This window comes from Puma concolor, chromosome A2, assembly GCF_028749965.1.
Source record: "Puma concolor isolate L17-30 chromosome A2, mPumCon1.1.hap2, whole genome shotgun sequence".
NCBI lineage: Eukaryota > Metazoa > Chordata > Mammalia > Carnivora > Felidae > Puma > Puma concolor.
This window is the reverse complement of record NC_141668.1, coordinates 65,409,371-65,433,214: the sequence shown is the minus strand read 5'-3', so window position 1 is coordinate 65,433,214 and position 23,844 is coordinate 65,409,371. Positions and strand designations below refer to the sequence as shown.

The 23,844-nt window shown below is 36.1% G+C and overlaps 1 protein-coding gene across 3 annotated transcripts in view; it reads right to left on the bottom strand.

Moving 5' to 3' along the window:
• The window catches only part of THSD7A (thrombospondin type 1 domain containing 7A), a 449,664-nt gene that overhangs the window by 108,966 nt on the left and 316,854 nt on the right, over positions 1-23,844 (bottom strand). The window lies entirely within an intron of this gene.

The following is a 23,844-nucleotide window of genomic DNA, read 5'->3' as shown; positions in this document are numbered from 1 at the left end:
TAATAGGATAACACTATAAGCCCACTACTTAAGGTGGGCCTGGTGGGAAAGGGGGAGAAACACAACAGAGTAAGCAAATGGCAGAAGATGGCCATCACTCCTGTGCTGAAAACTCTTCAGAAGTTTCTTGTTGCTCTTAAGATAGAGATGAGCAATTTAATACTTTATAAGACCTCAAATGACCTGGCTGTGGTTTCTCTTCCCAGCTTTATCTCACTCCACTCCCTCCCTTACCCTGGGAGCTCTACAGATTGGCACTCATTTAGTATTTGTTGAATGAATACAATGAGATATACAAAAGGCCAATGAGAAAAAAAAATGTTGTTGAGGTTAATAAATGCCAAAGATAACCAAAAGAATTACAAAAAATGACCAAAATAGAAGATGAAATGAACTCTATGGCTTAGTTGGTTAATGTCAGGTGCTAAAGACGTCAATGGAACAGAGTGAAACGAAACACAAACAACCAAAATTTTATCTATTATTTTGCCACAAAATATGACCATAATTCTAGATGACTCTCTCAGAACGTGTGCCTTGGGCCATTATGCTTTCAGGGGAGAAAGAGTGACTGATTGTGCTATTCTTCTTTGCTGTTAGAAAAACAACTCAGAGCTGTTTCTCACTAATGGAAGGTCAGGAGCATCGTGTTAATAGACAGCCTTTTATTCATATATTTGAAAAACAAGACAAAAAATCAAACATCGATTAGAAAGGCCCTAACATATTAATAGCTACTAGTTTGCAGGGCTTTAAATCATTAGACACAATCAGAAGTCAAGTGGAATGTTAACAGCCATTACTTTGCAAGGTTTTAAGTTATTAGATTTGCTCACTAGTAAGACTCACTGAAACGACAATTGGACTCATCATTATATTGTTCATTTTTCTTTAGTTACTATGATCTGTGTGATCTCTTTTAATTCTGCTTTTATTGGCTTTTGGGTTTGGCCTATCTCCCAGTAAAACACTATGAAGATAGACTGTAGATTTATAGGTACTGAAGGTTCAGTACAAAAATCATTATAGTACAAGCCATTTAATATTCTTCAATTTACATAATAATGATGACTCTTTTTCCTAGTAGACTTTTTTCTGAGTGCAAGAGGGGACTTGCATGTCTTATTTTCTTCATTGCCACTTTTAATGTTCCATCTACTCTCTTTTACTTTCATTTCTAGTATCCTGTGAAAAGTCAGGCAAATTTGGGGCTACAGCCTACAGTCAGCCAGGAATTACAGTTTTATTTCTTCTCTAATAGTTACTTAATGATTTCTACTCAGAAAAATTTAACTCATTCTGCAACAATTCAACTGTGCTACATGTGTGTTATAAGATTAATTTGCATTGGCATAAATGATATATTTCTCTTTCTCATAGCATAAACTTAAGGGATGCACAATTTGAACGCTTCTTACTTTACAAGTTATTCTTTTTTTTTCTTTTCTTTTTCTTTTTTTTTTTTTTTTTTTTTACAACCTGTGTCCGATACCTTATGTTAGCTCATTTTCATTCACCTTGTTCTGCTTAGCCAGGTGTATTTCTGGCCAGGCACAATCCTTCTAGAGTATGTCTCTTTTTTGTTTGTTTATTTTTGAGAGTGAGAGAGGAGAGTGCTTGAGAGTGCACATGCTGACACAGGAGAGGGGAGGGGCAGAGAGAGAAGGGGACAGAGGATCTGAGAGCCTGATGCGGGACTCCAACTCACAAACCCTGAGACCATCACCTAAGCCAAAGCTGGATGCTCAAGTGACTCAGCCACCTAGACAACCCCCCTTTTAGAGTACATTTTAATCCTCTGCAAAGCTATTAAGACTCACCTTGGATCCAACCTCCAATATTTCCTTAGATTTCAGCCCTTTCTTCACTCTCCCCAGCTTTGCCAGGTAAGCCCCTGACCCTGATTGCTCCCAATCGCTTATCATTGTCTTGCATCCAAATAATTACATTATGTTCCAGCCATTATGGCTTTTTCCTCTCGTCTCCTACAGATCAATCTCATCACTGCCTCAGGGCCTTGGCATTGTCTCTTCATTTTGTATGAAAATTTCAGACTTCCTCAAAGATTACTTCTCAATATTCGGGTTTTAGTTCAGTTGTCTCCTTCCTAGAGGAGGCTTAATTGATCATACACAAACTCACAGTGACTTCATTTTACTTTTCTTACAGCTTTAATCACCATGGGAAACTTTTAATTAATTGTTTACAAGTTTATTTTCTGACCCTACCACTAGATTAAAAGCCCAATGAGGGAAGGATCTTTATCTGAGTTATTTTATACTCAGAAACTAAAACAGTGCCTAGTACAAAACAGGCACAAAATAATCTTCCCTTAAATGAACAAATGAATTAATTTTAACCTGTTGTTATCAGGAAACAGAATGCTGGACTAGAATAACATGGATTTAAGTAAAGTATTTCTTAACTTGCCAAACATTCAAGTGCTCCAGGACTTGGTTAAAGTGTATTCAGTGGGTAGGCAGCATATGCACCAGCTGCCGTTTGCTAGAGATGCAGTCTCTCAGACCCCATCCACTGAATCATTATTTGCATTTTCTAAAGATCCCCAGGTGATGTGCATGTACATAAAATCTGAGAAGCACTATTCTAGGATTTTTCTGCCTTACTCCTCTTGTGTTTTGAATAGCACCATACTGCCTCTTGAAAGGGGCAGCTACAAATTCATCTGGATTACATACCTAACATCAATTGTTTCTCTGTGGAACTTCCTTTTATACTTCTCTTCATATAAGGTGTACTTAGAGGAAAACATTCATTCCGTGAATACTTACTGATTGCCCATCTTTTGTCAAGCACTGTACTATGAATATTATATACATCATCTCAGCTAATTGTCACAATGAGCTTTTTGTGAGGTATAATTGACATATAATATTGTATTAGTTTCAGAAGCACAACATAATGCTTCAATATTTGTATATATTGTGAAATAATCACCACAATAAGTCTAATTAACATCTGTTTCCACATACAGTTACAATTTTCTCAAGAGATAAAGACTTTTAAAATCTACTTTCTTAGCAACTTTCACATATGCATTACTGAATTATCAACTATAGTCACCATGTTGTACATTACACCCCCATGATTCATTTATTATGTAACTGGATTTGGACCATTCACAACAACCTTCTTTTTTTATGCTTATTTTATTTTACTGAGAGAGAGAGAGGCAGAGAGAGAGGGAGACAGAATCCCACGCTGTCAGCTGAGAGCCCAACCCCACAAACTGTGAGATCATGACCTGAGCTGAAAATAAGTCAGATGCCTAACAGACTGAGCTGCCCAGTCATCCCTACAATGACCTTCTGATACTGATATTAACATCTAATTTTTACTTTAAAGGGAAAAAAAATGAAGATCAGAAAGTTTAAGCTTACTGTTTCAAAGAGCAGAAGTTTAACTAAAGAAGCAGAGATCTTAAATGTTTTCTAGTCAACTTCTACAGTTTTTTTAGAGAGAGTGCATGTGTGCATGTGAGCTGCAGGGGGTGGGGGTGTGGAAGGGGTGGAGAGGGAGAGGGAGAGGGGGGGAAGAGAGAGAGAGAGAGAGAGAGAGAGAGAGAGGTGGAGAGAGAATCCTAAGCAGGTTCCATGCACAGCGAAAAGTCCAACATGGGGCTTGATCCCACGACCCTAGGATCATGACCTGAACCTAAAACAAGAGCTCAGCTGACTAAGACACCCAGACACCGTGCCAATCAACTTTTTTAAGTGGCATGGTAATATGGAGAACTTGGGATGCCAAGAGAGTTACTAATGGATGAGTCTTTATCTACAAAGATGTCAAGAAACTGGCACCCTAAATTGTTTCTCAGGGCAAAGTGAAGCATAGGGGTGGCGGTATACTGTGTCAAATACAAAGAGTATGCATGTTGACATGTCCAAGGTTACCTATTTTGGTTTATAGCCATTGAAAAAATGGCAATGGATCTGTGAAAATATGAAATTATTTAGATCCTTGACTTTGGTTTTGACAGGTGCTTTAATCAACTCAATTAACTGACCACTAACTGGAACCCTTAGGAAGTGTGCTCTCTCTCTCTGTCTCTTTTAATGTTTGTTTATTTTTGAGAGAGAGAGAGAAAGTCAGAGAATAAGCAGGAGAGGCAGAGAGAGAGGGAGACACAGAATGTGAAGCAGGCTCCAGGCTCTGAGCTGTCAGCACAGAGCCCGATGTGGGACTAGAACCCACAAACCACGAGATCGTGACCTGAGCCAAAGCTGGATGCTTAAACTGAGCCACCCAGGCACCCCTGAAGTGTGCTCTTTTAAGCTCAATCTCCAGGAGCACTCCAGGCACAAGTCATCAGGGAAACATTACGGAGGAAAGAAAAGTTGGGTTTATGGCTATCACAGGTAATTGCATAATTTGTCTTTCCAGTCACTTTCTATGAGTGTAACTTCTATCTTATTGTTCATATGAAAAGCGACCCAGAAAACTAAAGTCACTATTTATTAGTGCTGCAGAAAATAACTTCATCCCTCCTCTTCACATTAAAACTTGTTTTTGATTGATAAACACTATTTTAATTAGATAAGAACTGTTTTGCATGACATTATTTCAGAGAATCTATGTACATATCCAAATATCAGGTTCATGTAAATTCTTTCCATATAGAAGAATGAAAATTTTACTGCCGAGCATTTGGGAAATTCTATTTTTCCATATCTACTGCCCTACTCTTATCACATTTTCAACTACCATATGTCCCCATTATAGAACCTTTCGAGATTTTGATTGTCTGAGTGTGCATCCAAATAAATCTGGGCAGACAGATCTAATGATCATAATAGTGAATGATGTGGTTCTACATTTCATGGAGGTGAAGACCAGTGCAACCTGGTTTGCTTTCTGTAGTCTTTCTGGGGATGATTTCTTAGCTAGGCACTAAACATGAAGTCATAAACTTTTAGAATCCTCACACTTGCCTTTGTATATTAAATATACTATATATTGTTTTTGGCATGCATTTACCAACATAAAAGTTTTAAAGGATTGGTTTATATTTATGAGACTTGTATTTTCCACCTATGAAGCTCTATATACCTTAACTAAACCTACAAAAATGTATATTTCATATGAATTATATAACACAGAAAGAAGTGAATGAACCATTGTCTACATATTAAAACTTCCGCTTTATTTTGAAGCCTTAACTAAGCTTAACTAAAGCATATCTGGCTTAAACTTATATAAACTTATATAAAAGGTTGAGAAATAAAATGAATACACTTGGGTTTAGCTATTTTTATGAACTCAAAACAAGACTTCAGTATTTAAGTGGGTGCCTTCCTACCTCTTCACAAATACAGTTTTAAGAATATTTTTTAAAATAATTCATCATTTAATCAATTTAAACATGTATTTTGACATCTTTAAAGTAACCTCCAAATTTTCCCCTTGTTTGGTCTATTTCATGAAATTCACCAAACTCATGAACTCTTCTGAAATATCTCCTTTCATTCTACTGTGTTCCTATTATCAGGATAAGAGAATTGAACATCTGTTTGAAGTAGTTACACTAAAAATTCATGACAATTTCCATAAAAATAAAACAAAATGAGAAGAATGATCAGACGATACACTTCTTTTTCTTAGTAAAAGTATATACTGAAAGTTTATTACATTCATTGTACTGGAGCTTAAACGTTATATAAAAGATAAATCTTGGTTTATGAAGGTTTTTATAGTTTCAAGGTTTTTATAGCTTAGGAGATGAGCAAAGAACACAACATTAATACAGTAAAAATATAATTAATTATATTTTAATGTAAGGCATATACATGTTCAGCACTATTCCTTAATGTTCCTTGCATTATTCTCATTTCGTTTTAATCATAGAAATGTTCAGATTGTGATAGTTGACTTTCAACAGTCATGGTAGTACTATGTGCAATGTACCTCCAGAAGGTATTGACGAATTGAAACTTACCAATGTAATAGACCTGAGAGGGGCATAAACAGAAAGGAGACATTAAAGCAGAGAGAAACCAGACACAGAGCCAAGGTTTTTAAAAAGCACACTATTTAGAAAGCCTCTAGTACCATATTTTTGGGATAGATTTTCCTTGCCAGACTTACACAAACTCTATAGCAATTCTGAGAATTATTATTGAGTTGTTGATGTCTTTTGTATTCTTCAGAAATTGTCTTAAAAATTAATGTTGACTTCTGATAGTGGCATTCATTATTTGTATATTTACTTATTTATTGATAGCCAGTATAAATTCACAAAAGAAATGAGACGGGAAAAGAATGAAGTCTTGTATTTGCTTGGATCTTTTCAGAGAGCATTTTCATAAAACCATCTTATCTGAACTTTATAACAACTGTAGGATATATAAGTCTGGAATCACTCTCAGCTTACTCAAGTAAAAGACCAGTGAATGGAGTCTTATAACTCTTTCTTTGTTCCTCTTGTTGAAAAGAAGCTTCCTATCTCTTCATCTTTCATGGGAAGTTTCCAAATAATTTTTAAACCCTGCTTTCCCTCACCTATCACATCCAGGTAGTGAATCCGATTTATTCAATATACTAAGCATCACCTGACCCCATGTTTTCTTCAGGGCAATTATGTACTTTCCTCCAACCTCCTGCTGTCTCCCACTTCCCCTGCAGCCCATCACCCATTCTGACCCCCAAAATATGTTTCTAAAATGCAAACATAAGCCAACCTATTAGCTGAGGGTCAAATTCCTTAGTGGGATACAGGAAATCCTCATCTTCTGTCACTGCCTCACGTTCTCCCTACATCCTATCCAGAGAAAGCCATTTGATTCTCTAGGAACTGAAATGCTGCTCTCTCATTCCTCTGCTATTTGTTGTACACTGTTCTCCATGTCTGCTTGCCCCACCCTCTTGCTAAGTCACTTTTTAGGACTGTGAACCTTCTCAAGTTCCCCAGAGGGAGTTGTGCTCTACACTTTCTGTTTGCACAACACTGTAAACATATCATTTTAAAGAAGTTTGATAATTTTTTACTCACTCACTTTTACCTCCAATTAGCCTATGAGAACCTTCTGGTCAGGGATTTTGTCTTATTCAATATATTTATATCTGAAGTCTTTGGTTCAGTTACTATCAAAACTAAAGAGGTTTGCAGCAAATGTTTGCTGGATGAGGGGGGAAAAAAGGATTAGAAATCCCAGGACATGCTTTTCTCTTCTGAAAAGGCCACTTCTGTTTATAGATTTTCAACTTTTAGTCTATTAGACCCTGATCAAGATGGCCTTAACATTACCCTTAGCTTGTCTGAGCCTGACAGGTTCCTTCCTGTCTCTAGGTCCCTGACCTTCCCTTTCTTAAGACATTTATTAAAAAAAAAAAAAAAAGAAAAAAAAAAAACCTTGCAATTTTAAATTCTTTTTCTGCCCCTTTGAAATTTATGTAAATTTATTCTAATCTCTTCTCAGTCTTACAGCCCAGGAAATATCTTTCTCTAGGATTTGGGAACCATCTCTTAGACAAGGAAACATCAAAGGAGGTAATGCCCTGTTACCTCAGTCTTTGTAGGATAGTAGGTCTCAGACTTCTTCAGTGGGTGGCAGTTAGCAAACAGACTTGGCCTACTCACTGAGAATAATATTTGCAAACTCAGGAGTAACTGAATGTACTCAACAAACACATCCCATTCATCAGTTTCTTCCCTGTGGTCCTCAACTGCTTTCTCACTAATCACCCAATACTTAAAAACATTCCTGCCTTTTGTTTCTTTGCAGTTGATTTCAGTTCTATTGTAATAGTTTAGAATAAAGTCTTCATGTGCAACTCTGTTTGGTGCAGTTTTTGAAACTAATTCACATCCAATTTATTACCATAAGCTTAATCTTCTCTTTTCGTCTTAAAAAAAAGTCTATGTATTCACCTACTAACTTTTAAATACCTTTAAGCAATCTAGAATCTTTATACTATAATTATTTTTAGGATTTTCCTGCTCTTTCATCATCTTCTTCAAAACCTTTCCATTTCCAATAAGTGTATCTTTTATATTCTCATTATGTTTTCTTCCCTTTCATCTTTGTTGTGTTACTTGAAGTCTCTGTTTTCATTCCTTCATGGTACTGCAAAATGAATCAGGTGACCCTGAGGTAAAAAAAAAAAGCTGCCTTCCTTTCCCCAGCAGTATCCACTTTCCAAATCTATGTCCTGATATGGTCATTAACACAACCTTTAACTTCATTTTTGAGATGAAGCCCATTCTAACAAAGTATAGTAACTAACACTTGTTAGAAATAAATGATGAAAATTTTGTGCTAAATCCAATCACAACTCTGCATTTTTATGCTTCATTGAATTTTAGGTACTCCTAGTTTAAACCGTACATGTAGGCAAACAACTATCACTACATCCATGATTTACTTTCCTAATAATTCAGGTTGAGGACTTCACTTGGGATTGGGCTGAAAAAAAGGAAAAAGGGCGTGTTTATACTTTGCAAAATCTGACATCAGGCACATGGCTTAGTGAACTGAGACTCATGTTTTTAAAAGCACTATGGAAACTCCAGAAAATTCAAATAATAACTTTATCTCTGGCATGATTTTAAATTAAACAGTTTTATTTGTTCTTATTTCTCCCAGATTTGTTCATTGCATATTTTTATTCTAGAGATTCTAGACTAGTTCTTTCTTGCAGCTTCATTATTCTTAATTATTTTTGAGTTTGAAATTATCTACATTGTTAATTTCACCTCCTCCAAATTTACCCTTTTAGTAATGAGAAGTCAAACTTCCCTGGTTCAAATTCTAGCTTTACCACCTATTAACTATGTACCCTGGAGCAAATGATTTAATTTTTTCTAAGATTCAGTTTCATAATCTACAGATGGAGGCTAATAATAGTACTTATTTTATGGTACAGATGAGGGAACATAAGGAAAGCTGAAGGCCAAGCACAAACTAGCACCCCACTTCCCATCAGGGGGGATATGGTGTGATATTCCTCAAGCACTCATGACTGCCCAAGAACAAAGGAAAGGAAAGAAAACAAATGATTAACTGATAGATCACAGTCATACAGGCCATGGGTCTCCACTGGTTTACAAATGTCTTAGTAAATTGTAAGAAAATGGCAATCTTATCAATAGCCTAATCTCCAGAAACCTACAGATCCAGTTTCCTAGAGTCCCTAGTATCACCCTCTCCTCCATAGTGATGTGGGGAACAAAGGTAAGAAGGAAATGGCAGCTAAATTAAGTTTCCTTATAATCTGCAGTTTAATGACAAATAGTTGAGGCAGACAGAAAAGGAACTCCCTACTGTCTTAATGTTAATACTTTGCTAGAAGGAAAAACCACCTTAGCTTGACAATAGCTAGGCCTCCAGCATCCTGTGAGTCTTCTTTAGCATATAAAAATCCCTTTGGAAACTGTCCCTAGACTTTACCTTCTCCAACTCCATAGTATATAACCAGTCTCTCCTCAGGGTCCTGGGGCAGCTCTTTCTGCCCATGAGTTCTTCCCCGTGCTTTAATAAAATCACCTTTTTGCACCAAAGATGTTTTCAAGAATTCTTTCTTGATCACTGGCTCTGAATCCTACCACCACTCCCAAACTTCATCAGTATTATTATGCATATTAAATGAGTTTTTAAAAAATTAAGTTCCTAGCTCAGTGTCTGGTACATAGTTGAAAAATGTTCTCTATTTTAACAATACCATGCCCACTTTCCTAACCTCCTTTCAGTGGAGTAGCTGACCATTCCTTCCACACCATGATAAGAATGGAGGTGCTCCACTGTGTTTCAGTCAACTTGAATTAATGTGCTTTATTATTTTCCCCTAATTCTGCTTATAAGTGGACTTGCTTACCATACCTTATAAGGTATAAGTAAGAACAATTTTACCGATCTGACTTAACAATTTGTTAAAGTGCTAAGATTGTGAGGAAATACAGAAAACTCAGGAAAAGCCAATGTGTGTAATTATGAGTATTAAATGTTATATTTCATATTTTGAAAATTATTTATAGTTGAGTTAGAGATACTTTTGGCCCTCAATAATTTTTAATTTAATTTTTTATTTTTTAAATTTACATCCAAATTAGTTAGCATATAGTGAAACAATGATTTCAGGAATAGATTCCTTAATGTCCCTTACCCATTTAGCCCATCCCCCCTCCCACAACCCCTCCAGCAACCCTCAGTTTGTTCTCCATATTTATGAGTCTCTTCTGTTTTTTCTCCCCGCCCTGTTTTTATGTTATTTTTTTCCCTTCCCTTATGTTCATCTGTTTTGTCTCTTAAAGTCCTCATATGAGTGAAGTCATATGATTTTTGTCTTTCTCTGAGTAATTTCACTTAGCATAATATACCCTCCAGTTCCATCCAAGTAGTTGCAATGGCAAGATTTCATTCTTTTTGATTGCCGAGAAATACTCCATTGTATATGTATACCACATCTTCTTTATCCATTCATCCACAGATGGACATTTGGGCTCTTTCCATACTTTGGCTATTATTGATAGTGCTGCTATAAACATTGGGGTGCATGTGTCCCTTCAAAACAGCACACCCGTATCCCGTGGATAAATGCCTAGTAGTGCAATTGTTGGGTCGTAGGGTTGTTCTATTGTTAGTTTTTTGAGGAACCTCTATACTATTTTCCAGAGTGACTGCACCAGCTTACATTCCCAGGCCCTCAATAAAATTTTTAATTAAAAGTTAAACTACAGAATATTGAGCTCACAGCGATAAGCAAAAGTACCAAGACATGTGGCATCTTATAATGCTCTTTTAGTGCCCTTTCTCTTGATGGATTAAATCATTTACATTGACTTTTCTTTTTAAATTTTGTTTTTTACTTGTTTTGAAAGAGAGAGCCTGAGCAGGGAAGGGACAGAGAGAGAGAGAGAGACAGGGAGCGAGAATCCCAAGCAGGGTCCACAGTGTCAGTGCAAAGGCTGATGCGGGGCTCGATCTCAGGAACCATGAGATCATGACCTGAGCTGAAGTCAGACACTTAGCTGACTGAGTCACCCAGGTGCCCATACAGTGACTTAAACAGTATAAGCTAAACAGCTGCATACAATTACTTTCAGTCTTCAAGGCTTCAGCATCTTCTAGATAAGAAAAAAAAAAAAGCTACTTTCAGAAGTGTTATGTAGTACAATGAACTACATTACAGTACTAAACGAGTTATGTAGCAGGCTTATTTTGAAGAGTTATCAATACAATCAACAAAATAACCACATTTATTATAATCTATTGGTTTAATTACCTTTAAAAGCTTATGTAAAAAGAGAGTTCCACATCAAGTATTGCAACAGTATTCCATTTGCCTCTTTGATGAAGTACAACTCCTGTTTTGATCTCTCCAGCCTCATCCTCCCTCACACCAATGCATCTTGTGGGTTCTATCCCAGTCAGTTCCTCACGGAAGCTTGCAGGGCTCTCTTTGAATGAGCGCTCTTGGAATGGCTTTCCCTTTGTTTTGTTCTCTTTTTTTTATTCCCCAGGTCTTGGTTTCAGGTCTTTCTCTGAGGGAGTCTCATATTTACAATCTGTCCTGCAAATTATCAACCAAAGAGTCTGCCAGCCACACTGCTGTGATTACATTACACCCTCAAATGACTACCTGTAGTTCTCCAAATCAAGCATGCATTTGTGTCTGTTGTGTTTTAAGACATTCCACCAACTGCCCTCACTTGACATATCTTATCTAACAAGTCCATTTGCCATGTTCTGGGGAAAGTTGCAACCAGACGAGGCCCAGGAGACCGTATTGCCTAGAAAAGGATGATTCTCTACATATATCAACTTTTACCACCTCTCTTTCTGCACTCCTCCATTTTGGGATCTCTTACATACTCACATAAATAAAAAGAAAGCATAGTAATTCTATAGATAGTTATTCAAAGATCACAGTATGCAAGCAAGTCTACAGAGTAATAGCAAAAGTATGAAGAAAAAAAAAAGGTAAACAGACATATATTTGGCCTTTGTAATCTTGCGAGGATTAAGAAGACCAAATGACTTAGACATATTATATTTATCCCATAAAAATATGCACCAATAATCATAGCATAAAATTTTGGTTGCCAATAGAGACTGGATTGATGAGATGATTGGACATGGCACAGTTTATATAAGGACACATTTTGAACACTGAAATTTGAACAGTTTTGAGGAAATGAAAGCTGAATTGGAACTGAAGAAAAGAGGCAGTAAAAAAGGTAGGAGTTTGGACTATGTGGGAAGACTGAAGCAGAAACGAATTCAAAGAAATAACTGTCACCATTAAACTTTTCCAAGATCTTCCCCTCTGTTCTCTGATGAATCCATATAGAAACACTGTAACTTTGGACCATAAACAAACACTAGGTTGAGAGCCATAGGATATTAAGTGATAATTTCCCTTTTTTTCTTCATAGTTACAGTGGAATATCTGCTACCAAATCACAAGAAAATAATCTCAGGGAAAATGAAGTTTCAATGATGGAGAAAGTGTTATGCTGTTAATTGGTCTGAAAGCTATTTGCTTTTGTGCGGAAAACCACAAACATGTTAGGAACCCCTAGCTTATTTCATCAACAGTTAATATTTATAAAAAGCTGTTCAGGGCCATCCTGAAGTTAACAGCAATTTTAAGAGTTTGTAGTAAAAGTGTATGCACCTGATACAGAAAGAGCATCATCAGTTCAATACCTGAGATAGAAAGTCCCTGTTAAAGTAATAAAAAAAAAAAAAAAAAGCAAACCATGACTAATGAATATCTGCCAAAAGAAAATCTGAGAGTTCCATTAAAGGATTCATATTGTAATGATAAAGAAGGAGGTGATTAGTCTGAGATGGGTCAAAATGGAACTCAGGAAGCAGTCAACATATGTCAAAATTAAAGGACAGTGAGAACAGGGACTGGTAAAAGATAGAGAAATTACTCTAGTTCCACATCTGGTAGAGGATTTTCTGAATAAACCTGTCTTTAGGTCCTGTTAGAGAACTACTCAGCTGGATCTACCAAGCGAGGTCTTAGAAATTTTCATTTAAAAAAGATCCTTAAGGTAGGTGTGGGGCAGTGCTAGATGCAATATAAGAGGATCCTGAACTGACTTCCTTCCACAGATACGCCGTATCCACAGCTACATGTAGAAAAAACTCTGAAAATGACTTGAAAACTAATTGAAGACATGCTTCGCAATCAAGCAAGAAAAGGGCCACATCAAAGCAGGCAGGAGAGGTAGAGTCTCATCAAACATTCTGCCTCTGACACAGCAACACACAATCAGGAGGGATTTCACAAATCTGAAACTTCTCCTTGGGGAGCAGAATTTGTATTCCATATCAGAAACCCCAACCCTTAAGTCCTACACCTTTATATCAGATACCCCAATCCTTAAGACAGCCCCCAAAACATCTGGCTTTGAAAACCAATAGGGTTTGTGTCCATGACACTTGGGTAAGGTTGCTGTGAACAGCAAGACTGCTCTTGAAGGGCTTTCATGCAGTCTCACTCGTCCCAGGGCCCAGGGCAGAATCAGCAGTTTGTAAAGCCCTCAGCCTATATGTGAAGGAGATTCACTTACTAACGTTAAAGCATCTACTGGAGGAGTAGGGGCCTGGTGGATTCTCTCCAGAGATGGAGGTTTTGCCAACACCATTTTTGTACTCTCCTTGTGCCTCACTAAAGCTGGCAGGAGGTGTCTTGTACTCTTCTTCTGCCTTGCTAAAGCTGGCCAGCTATATGCTGTCTACAGGAGACCCAATCAGATGTAAGGACGCATACAGACTAAAAGTGAAGGATGGAAAAAGATGTTCCATACAAATAGAAGCCAAAGAAAAGCTGGGGTAGCTATACTTGTAACAGACAAAATAGACTTTAAAACAAAGACTGTACAAAAAGCAAAGAAAAGCATTACATAATGATAAAGTTGTCAATCCAAGAAGATATAAAATTTATAAATACTTATGCAATGCACATAGGAGCACCTGATATATAAAATAAATATTCACATACCTAAAGGAAGATATAGACAGCAATACAGTAATAGTAAGGGACCTTAATACCCCACTTACATCAACAGATAAATCATCCACACAAAAAATAAATAAGGAAATACTGGCCTTAAATGACACATTAGACTACATGGACTTAATATATACAGAACATTCCATCCCAAACCAGCAGAATATACATTCTTGTCATATGCACATAGAACATTCTCAAGGACAGATGACCTGTTAGGACAAAGAATAGTTCTTAATATTTTTTTTAAAGGAGACAGAAGTTTATTGAATACATTCCAAGGAAGCAGCAAACAGGACAGTAAAGAAGAGACTGTCTGCCATGAGGTGGTGGTGAGGGGCCATAGCTGCAGGGCGAAGTGAGTAGGTATAAGAACATATGGAATTTTCCTTGAGTCTCAATAAATTTAAGATTTCCTGACTACAATGGTATTAAATTAGAAAAGAACTACAAGAAGAAACCTGGAAGAATTATGAATAGGTGGAGATTAAACAACATGCTGCTGAACAGCCAATGAGTCAATGAAGAAATCAAATGAGAAATCGAAAAATATCATGAGAAAATGAAAGTGAAAAGCAATATATCAAAACGTATGGCTTGCAGCAAAAGCAGTTCTAATAGGGACCTTCACAGCAGTAAAGTCTATACCCAAGAAAGAAGAAAAATCTCAGTCTAACTATATACCTCAAGCAACTATAATGAAGCACAAAGTAAGTAGAAGGAAGGAAATGACAAAGATCAGAAAGGAAATAAATGAAAAAGAGACTAAAAACGAAATAGAAAAAAATTAATGAAACTAAGTGCTGGTTGTTTGAAAATAACAAAGTTCACAAGTCTTTAGCTAGACTGACCAAGAAAAAAACAAAATAAAATAAAATCAGAAATGAAAGAGGTGTTACAACTGACATCACAGAAATATGAAGAATCACAAGAGACTATTATGAATAATTATATGCCAACAACATGGATAAGTTCGTAGACACACACAACCTTCTAAGACTGACCATGAAGAAATAGAAAATATGAATAGACCAATTACTAGTAAGGAGACTGAATGAGTAATCAAAAACCACTCTATAAGCAAAAGTCTAGGACCAGATGATTCACAGATGAGTTCTACCAAACATTTAAAAAATTAATACTAATTTTTGTCAAAGTCTTCTAAAAATTGTAGAGATGGAAATGCCTTCAAACTCATTTTATGAGGCCAGAATTACTGATATCAAAACCAGAAAGGCCACCACACACAAAAAAGAAAATTACAGGCCAGTATCCCTGATGAGCATAGATGAAAAAATCCCGAACAAACCAAATTCAACGATACATTAAAAAGATCATACACCACGATCAAGTGGAATTTATTCTGGAGATGAAAAGATGGTTCAACATCTGTAAATCAATCAACATGATATACCACATTAACAAAATAAAGGGGGAAAAAAAAACACATGATCATCTCAACAGATGCAGGAAAAGCATTTGACAAAATTCAAAATTCATTTATGATAAAAACTCTCAACAAAGTGTGTATAAAGAAAACAAACATCAGCATAATAAAGGCCATATATGATAAGCCACAGCTAACATCATACTCAATAGTGAAAAGCTAAAAGTCACTAGTTCCTCTAAGATCAGGAACTAGACAAGTGCCACTCTTGCCACTTTTATTCAACACAGTATTGGAAGCCCTAGCCAGACCAATAAGTGATAAAAATAAAGAAAAACCATCAAAATTGGAAAGGAATAAGTAAAACTGTCAGTATTCATCAGTCATGATTTTATATATGGAAAACCCAAAAAAGTCCACCAAAAAATTGTTAGAGCTACTAAATAAGTTCAGTAAAGTTGCAAGATACAAGATCAATATACAAAAATCTATTGCATTTCTACACAATAGCATAAAACTGTCAGAAAGAGAAATTAAGAAAGCAATCCCATTTATAATTACATCAAAAAGAATATACTATCTAGGAATACAGTTAATCAAGGACGTGAAAAACCTGTACTGTGAAAACTATAATAGACTGGGATGGAAGAAACTGAAGGAGACACATATAAATGAAAGATGTTCCATGCTAAAGGATTGGAAGAATCAATATTGTTAAAATGTGCATATAGGCCAAAGAAATCTATAGATTTTTTTTTTTTTTTTTTTTTTTTTTAAAGAATGAGTCTTTCAACGTTTATTTATTTTTGGGACAGAGAGAGACAGAGCATGAACGGGGGAGGGGCAGAGAGAGAGGGAGACACAGAATCGGAAACAGGCTCCAGGCTCTGAGCCATCAGCCCAGAGCCCGACGCGGGGCTCGAACTCACGGACCGCGAGATCGTGACCTGGCTGAAGTCGGACGCCTAACCGACTGCGCCACCCAGGCGCCCCAAGAAATCTATAGATTTAATGCAATCCCTATGAAAATTCCAATGACATTTCTCACAGAAACAGAACTAACAATCCTAAAATTTGTACGTAAACACAAAAGACGCTGAATCGTCAAAACAATCTTGAGAAAGAAGAACAAAGTTGGATGTCTGATGTTCCCTGATTGCAAACTGTGCTCAAAGCTATAGTAACCAAAATAGGAGGTATTGGCATGAAAACAGACATATAGATGAATGTGATAGAATAGAGACCCTAGAAATAAACTCACACATATATGGTCGATTAATTTACAACAAAATGGGGAAGGATAGTTTTTTTCAATAAATCTTGTTGGGAAAACTGGACAGCCACATACAAAGAATGAAACTATTGTCTTATATCCTATACAAATCTTTTTTTTTTTTTTAATTTTTTTTTTCAACGTTTATTTATCTTTGGGACAGAGAGAGACAGAGCATGAACGGGGAAGGGGCAGAGAGAGAGGGATACACAGAATCGGAAACAGGCTCCAGGCTCTGGGCCATCAGCCCAGAGCCCGACGCGGGGCTCAAACTCATGGACCGCGAGATCGTGACCTGGCTGAAGTCAGACGCTTAACCGACTGCGCCACCCAGGCGCCCCAATATCCTATACAAATCTTAACTCAAAATGGATTGAAAACTGCAGTGTAAGAACTAAAACCATAAAACTCCCAGAAGAAAACATAAGTGGTAAGCTTTTTGATATTTTACTGACAGTGATATTTTTTAGATCAGACTTCATTTTCCAAAGAAGACATACACATGGCCAACAGACACATGAAAAGATACTCAACATCACTCATCAAGGAAATGCAAATCAAAACCACAATGAGATTATCACCTTGCACCAGTCAGAATGGCTAGAATCTAAAAGACAAGAAATAATAAGTGTTGACAAGGATGTGGAGAAAAAGGAACCCTCTTGCCCTCTTGAGGTGAATGTAAATTGGTTTAGCCAATGTGAAAAGCAGTATGGAGATTCCTCAAAAAAATTAAAAATAGAGCCACTATATGATGAAATAATTCCACTACTGGTATATACGCTCCCCCCCACCCCCAAATTAAAATACTAATTCAAAAAGACATATGCATGTTCATGTTCACTGCAGCATTATACACAATAACCAAGATATGGAAACAATCTAAGTGCCCATTGATGGACAAATGCATAAAGAATATATATATATATTCATATATATATAATATATGATAATATATGATAATATAATATAAAGAATATAACATATTCATATATATAATATATAATATAATATAATATAATATAATATAATATAATATAAAGAATATAACAACATAATATTATTCAACCACAACATAGCGTGGCACCTTGTCATATGCAACAACATAAGTGGAACTTGAAGACATTATACTAAGTGAAATAAGCCAGAGAAAAACAAATACCATATGATTTCACTTACATGCGAATGTAAAAACAAAAAAATAAACAAATCAAAATGAAACAAAACCAAACTCAACAATACAGAGAAACAATATTTGTGGTTGCCAAAGGGGAAAGCGTTGTGAGGTGGGCGAAATGGTTGAAGGAGGTTAAAAGATATAAATTCAGTTATAAAATAAATAAGTCATGGGAATGTAATTAGAGCATGTGATGAACAAATTGTCTATTTATATACAATAGTACTATATTGTACTATATTGTATATACTATATTGTATATTGTATACAATATTGTATATACTATATTGTATACAATATACAATAGACTATATTGTATATACTATATTGTATATTGTATACAATATAGTATATACTATATTGTATATTGTACTATATTGTATATACTATATTGTATATTTGAACATTGCTAAAAGAATAAATCTTAAAATTTCTCTTCACAGGAAAAAGAAATTTTATAACTATGTATGTGATGGATGGGATCTAGACTTGTTGTGGTGATTGTTTCACAGTGTATATAAATATTATATCATTATGTTGTATAACTGAAACTAATATAATGTTATATGTCAATTCTCCCCTCAGTTACAAAAAAAAATTCTAAACACCTCCATTACATATCTTAACACCTCTATCCCATCACATAATACCATCTTTCTCTCTCTCTCTCTCTCTCTCTCTCTCTCTCTCTCTCTCTGGTGAAAACATTTAAGATTTACTCTATTAACAATTTTCACATATATAGCACAGTAATGTTTATAGTCACAATGCTGTGCATTAGGTCCCCAGAACATATTCACCTTCTAACTGGAAGTTTGTATTTTTTGACCAATATCTTCCCATTTCCTCCACCCCCAGTTTTGGGGAACCACCATTGTATTTGTTTCTTCAAGTTCAGCTTCTTTAGATTCCACATATAAGTGAGATCATACAGTATTTGTCTTTCTAATTTCACTTAACATAATGCTAACACCATGGTGACTCATATTGCAATATGTAAGTGCATCAAATAAATATCTTGTACATCTTAAAGTTACAAAATGTTGTGTGTCAATTATATATCAACATAGTTGGAGGTAAAAAAAAAAAAAAACAAATCCCTGAATGATTCTGATGCATCAGTGTGTAGAAGGTATTTGATATACTTATTCCTGATTAAATTCGAATATGTTGGAAGAAAGGGTTAATGGAACCAAATTCTCAAAATCTTATTTGTGACTAGAATTTATATAAACATATTTAATTAAAAATAAAAAGTGTTGGCCCATTGTACCATCTTAACTTATCTCAAATAACTCTTTTTGTTGTTTATCTCAAGCAATGATTGAATCAATGATTTATGTATTTTAAGGAGACATAAGTAAATCAGAGTGGGATCATTTTTACTTCATAGTCTTCTATGAACAAAGTAATGAAGTTTTATAGTAGAGGTTTCCTAACAGAGACATTTGGGGGTAATATCTTCTAGTTTATGTTAGGGGGATTATTTAATCATGAATCAATAAAATACAATTGCTGCTCTGAAGAATACATACACATACACACACACCCTTAAATCAATACACACATAATATAATTTGATCCAAAATCTAAAAGCAATAATACATCGTGGAATGTACATTTGTGGGAATTGGGCTCTTACAGGAGTAAATATATTCTAAAATTGAAAAGTAACTAGATTAGGCTAAAGATACTGTACAATTTTCTCATGTAACTATGGTGGTGTTGTTCCTTTGGCAGGGATGCTGATTTTTAAAAAGAAAACAATTGCATCTGTGAAGATGGTTGGGTCAGTGTGAGTGCCTTGTGTTTGTGAACATTTTGTTAAATACTATGAATAAAATCCCTGGGTGCAATCAACAACTGACTTACAAGTCCTGTCCTCTTAATTTTCAGTGTTCTCATCATAATTCAAAAGTAGATAAAGTAAAACAAACAAACAAAAAACCCAATGCAATTGAGTCTTAAACTTCTTCCCAATACGGATCTACTTACACATGTAATTCAAGGTAAGATGACCTAACATTTTTCTTCAATGTTTCTTTTCTCTCTCTCTCCCTCTCTTTTTAACTTTATTTATTTATTTATTTATTTATTTATTCCACGTTTATTTATTTTTGGGACAGAGAGAGACAGAGCATGAACGGGGGAGGGGCAGAGAGAGAGGGAGACACAGAATCAGAAACAGGCTCCAGGCTCTGAGCCATCAGCCCAGAGCCTGATGCGGGGCTCGAACTCCCGGACTGCGAGATCGTGACCTGGCTGAAGTCGGACGCTTAACTGACCACGCCACCCAGGCGCCCCTATTTATTTATTTTTGAGAGAAGGCAGGGAGAGGTAGAGAGAAAGGTAGACAGGGAGAGGGGGAGGGGGAGGGGGAGGGGGAGGGGGAGGGGGGAGAGGAGGGAGCGGGGGGAGGGGGGAGAGGGAAAGGGAGGGGGAGAGGGGGAGAGGGGGAGAGGGGGAGAGGGAGAGAGGGAGAGAGACGGAGAGAGGGAGAGAGACGGGGAGAGAGACGGAGAGAGAGACGGAGAGAGAGACAGAGAGAGACAGAGAGAGAATTCCAAGCGGGCTCTCAGCTGGACCTCACACTGTAAGATCATGACCTAAGCCGAAATCAGGAGTTGGAGGCTTAACTGACTGAGCTACCCAGATGTCCCTTTGATGTTCCTTTTCTGTTTAAAAATCTATGATAGTTTTATGCTATTACATAAAAAGAAAGGAAATACTTTTAAATACCAACTACGTGCCAAGCAAATGATCATCATAGCAAGTCAAGAGGTGAATATTTTTTTAAATCACATCTTGCACATTTGAAATAGAGAATCAAATAGCTTTCCACCCGTTGCCCCAAGTCATCTGCTACTTAATGGTAGATGCAGGATTTCAAGCCCAGATTCCTAGATTCCAAAGCTCATATTCTCTCCATCATAACATGATACATTTCAGGCACAAGCATCTGGCAGGTACTTGATTAAACCCTGGCAAAATAAGTGGGTGTATATTTTACCTTCATCTATGTACTACAACACCTTCCAAAACACACTTTTCTCTTTCCTTTTGGAACATAACCTACTCTTAACATGTACCAATTGTATGCAGAATATTATATTCTGGAAATCATAAATAGTATACACTTGAGAAATTTACACAGTACAGATAAAACTTTTTCATTACTGGATATTTAATTTCTTTGGGGGATTACTCTTCTATGCAGTATAATTGTTTCTGGCATTTCAGCAACGCATTTATGAGCAACTTGACCTTTGATACATTTTTCTTTTCAAACTTATAGCTTGATAAATTTCCAGAAACATTACACTCAGGAGAGTTGAAAAAAGTAAAACAAAACAACGAAAATAACTCTGGGTTACAAAACAATGCTTTTTCAGATGAAATTATATTTGATTTTTTTACTTTGATTTTATTTTGATTAATTTTTAACGCCCTCCATATATATGCTGTTTTACATTGTACCTTCATAATCTGTGGTTCAGAATATATGCAATACTTAGGTAAGTAAGCTTCTGGGAGGCATTGGCCCTGTATGCTCATGAGGATATATGTTAAAAAAAGGCAAATAAATAAAGAAGAGGAAAAGATAGCACCTACACATGTGAACTCCTTTGCTAAAAATCAGCTTGAATACTAGGGAAACCATGCTCACATTCACTTATAAACTGGCAGCTCTCTTACTCCCCAATTCTATAGTAGCTGCTAAACTGTATTATTGAAGACAACACAAAATCAATTTGAATACTATCTATTGTCAAACCATATCTTCAAGCACTGTATGCCAAGATAATGTTCTCTAGAAGCCATTAAAAAAAATCAAAACCATTACTGAATTAGAGAAATCTTAAAAAGTGCTTGGCTTATGTGTACCTTCGAAAGATGGAACGGAGGCTGCCTATTTGATCAAACAAGGAGAGAAGATGCAGGCAGAATGAATTCCATAGCTAATGTGCTGAGACTTTTGAAGTCTTTACCCTGAGGGCAGGAATAATAAGCTACTCTGCTTGGGTTTGGATGGACTTACAAAGCCAGAGGGAAAATGGATGAGATGGAATAGACAGAATCGAAATAATAGGGGATTTGGGGAGTTAAGATTTTTAGACAAGTTAAGTTAGTAGAAAATCAGTGCAAAGAATAACAATAGAGACCCAAAGAGGAGAATCATGTCAGCTTTTCTTGAAGATCATAAATTTTTTAAGTGATAAAATTCTAGTGAGTCAGAAGGATGAAGAAATGGCTACATTCTTATGTGAATATCATGCTTCTGCTTTCCAGTCTACAAAACATAAACATAAAAATCACAGTCTGGAACTGATAATTGCTGCCATTTATGAGCATTGCTATGTGTTAGGCACTGCTTTACAGGTTTTAACTGATGTAATTCTCCAACAATCCTATGAGATGGACACAATTATTATACCCACATTCCAGAGAAGGAAACTAAGGCAAGGAAGCTGAGTAATGCGGCTAAGGTTACACTAGGCTGTGTTTCTTACTAGTGTGAGTGACCTGACTGATTTAACTACCCTATTGTGCGATTCTCCGACAGAACACTCTTCTGTGCCTATCATCAGAGAGATGTGGAAAGTACAGATGTGTGGAGATCTAGTGTAAAGATTAGGAAATGAAGCCCGCAGAAAAGACAAGACTTGCTCAAGGTCACACTGTAAATTAACAACAGAGTTGGGTTTCCAAGACTAATCCAGGGACCAAATGGACTTGCAGTTTAGGGATGGAACATTTGTTATTTTCTCATGTATAAGGCCATCACAGAGACTACCTCACAGCATCGTGCTCAATTATCTGATGTACCAAGAAAACACAAATAAATTACACTTCTCTCAAGGGCCCAGATACTTATGCTATGTAAACTGCTTACAGTCATCTTGAGAAGCACTGAAAATTGTCTCGTTTTTACAAGGAAACTGTACAGATCAAATATAAAAGCAGGAAATCTCACTCAAACATGCACAATGTTAAAAACATACAATGGGATTTTTCTTGAAAGCGAAACCAAACAAACCAAGACGTTCGGCCAGCCCAGAGCAAAGCTGAAGTCAACAGCTTGGGGGCGGAAAAGAAAACAATGCTATAGGCCTTATAATAACAATCACTGAATCTGTGTAAATAAAGGTACCTAAGCTAAACAGTAGTGAGACTTCAAGACAGAAGACAACAGAGGTGCCATGAGCCCAGAAATTAAATATCCAAAATAAATTAATAAGGTAATTGGATATAGTAATTATATCCATAATTATAAGTAATGGATATAGATCTGCTGACATAGGCAAGATGTTCTAAGTACATCTCCCAAGGTTTAAAAATAAATAGTATTGATAATAAATCACCAATTCCACTTCACTAGGAGACATTAGAAATAAGGTACTTCCTAAGAAAGCAGTTCAAACAAAGTCAGTTTTCCTAATCCACAACTGTTTCAAAATTAGCATGGACAACACTGATCATCCTTTTGGTAAACACATCTTTTGTAGTACCAGGCGATGTCAAAAATCTTCAATACTTATGAGCACCTTCTGTTCAGAAAATGTTTATCTTTGTTTCATGTAGGAGGGACCTAGTCAGACTGCTACTGATGCAGGCATGTTTCAGAGCCCCTGACTGTCAACTCAACTATGGGCATCACATGCCCATTTGGTTCAATGGGCAGTTAAGTGGGTTTGATAGGGATATCATTGCCTAGGAAAAGTCTTGAATTTATGAAACTTTAGAGGATAACAAAATTCAATTACACTTTGAAAGAAAGTAGAACTGAGTACCCTCAATACCAGAGGATTAAAATACATTGATAAAAGGAAATAATTAAAATTCTGAGGCTCATTTCATCAGCTATCCTAATTCTTCTCCTTAAATTGTCTTTCAAATAAATGGTCACTAATTCCAAACATCCATTTCTAATATTTGATATGAGAGTCTAATTTCCTTTTTCCTTTTCAATTTAAAGTAGTAATAATTTAGGTATTCAAAAGAATTCAGCTAAAACTTACATTT